Raw genomic sequence first — 1,356 nt, 5'->3', positions numbered from 1 at the left:
GAGACACACAGACTGTAAGGAAAATACAGGGCCTGGCAGTATGGGGAGTGTCGGGACGGGGCAGAGGCCGAAGCAATGCCAAGGACAGAACTCAGGCCCCTGCATGTGTGAGACTTGGGCTGTCTCCCCAGCCTTTCACACACACTTGATCAAAGGAATGACAATAACCCAGGTCCAATATGAAGAGCAAGTATTTGAACTCACACTTGAAAAAGAAAAAAATCATTAATCTCAGCATTGGCTCAACACAGACAAAGAAGCTGAGCCAGGGGGCTGGAGCGATAGCACAGCGGGTAGGGCATTTGCCTTGCACGCGGCCAACCCGGGTTTGATTCCCAGCATCCCATATGGTCCCCGGAGCACCGCCAGGAGTAATTCCTGAGTGCAGAGCCAGGAGTAACCCCTGAGCGTTGCCGGGTGTGACCCAAAAAGCAAAAAAAGAGGGCTGAGCCAGAGAGACCAGGGGGCTGAGCAAGCTTTTTGCGTGGGTTTACATGGTCCTCAAGCACTGCTGGGAGCTACCCCTGGCACAAAGCCTGGGATAGTTCCTGCCTGACACCATCAGGTATGACCACGGCCGCCCCCCCCCAAAAAAAGGTGTTCAATTCCTAGCATGTAACCCCCCCCCAAAAAAAAGAAGTGGGGAGCTGTGAAAAGCTGCTGCTGACCCCGAGCACGTTATTCCTTTGTTAGCCAGGTTTGTAGTTGCATTCTGGATTTGGCAAAGGCTGACATCGGCACTGACACAGAACTCCAGAGTTGTCACAGGCTGCAAATACATGGAAACTCACATATGCCGTGTCTCTTGCGTGGTTCGACTTTCCTGGGGACCACAGCCCCTGACCTTGGTGTGAGCCATTAAGCTGCCCCGGGAGGTAAGGCGCTGGGCTGTTTCGCAAGCGGGTGGGTGCCTGGTGGTCCTCGCTCTGTCGTGGAAATGAGGGACGTGTGCCCTGTCTCCATTCCCGTGGCAGGACGGGTGCATGTGGTTATTGCTCTGTGACCCCCCCACCTCTCATCCCAGACCCTCTGACCAGTGGTCACTGAACCACGGACGGGACACAGAGCTCAGGAGTGCACAGGGGGATTGGGGAGCAGCTGGGAGGGAGGGCGGTTCCAACCTTGGGGGATGTCTTTGTGGGCAGTCAAAACCAAAGCTGAGTGAGGAGGACCCCAGAGTCCCCCAGAGCCTGGAGGGTGGTGGCTAAGGGCAGCCCCTCCATCAGCCCGACCGGGCTTGTTCCCCAAGACAGGGGGGTGAATGAAAGTTGAGTCCCTGAAGACCCCACCTGTACCTCACCACCACCCAGTTAACACCAGATGGTAGCAGCAAGGCACCTCAGAATTCTGAAAATG

The sequence above is a fragment of the Sorex fumeus genome, unplaced genomic scaffold (genome assembly GCF_029834395.1).
Source record: "Sorex fumeus unplaced genomic scaffold, SorFum_2.1 ptg000034l, whole genome shotgun sequence".
In the NCBI taxonomy this organism is placed as follows: domain Eukaryota; kingdom Metazoa; phylum Chordata; class Mammalia; order Eulipotyphla; family Soricidae; genus Sorex; species Sorex fumeus.
This window is presented reverse-complemented; position numbering follows the sequence as displayed.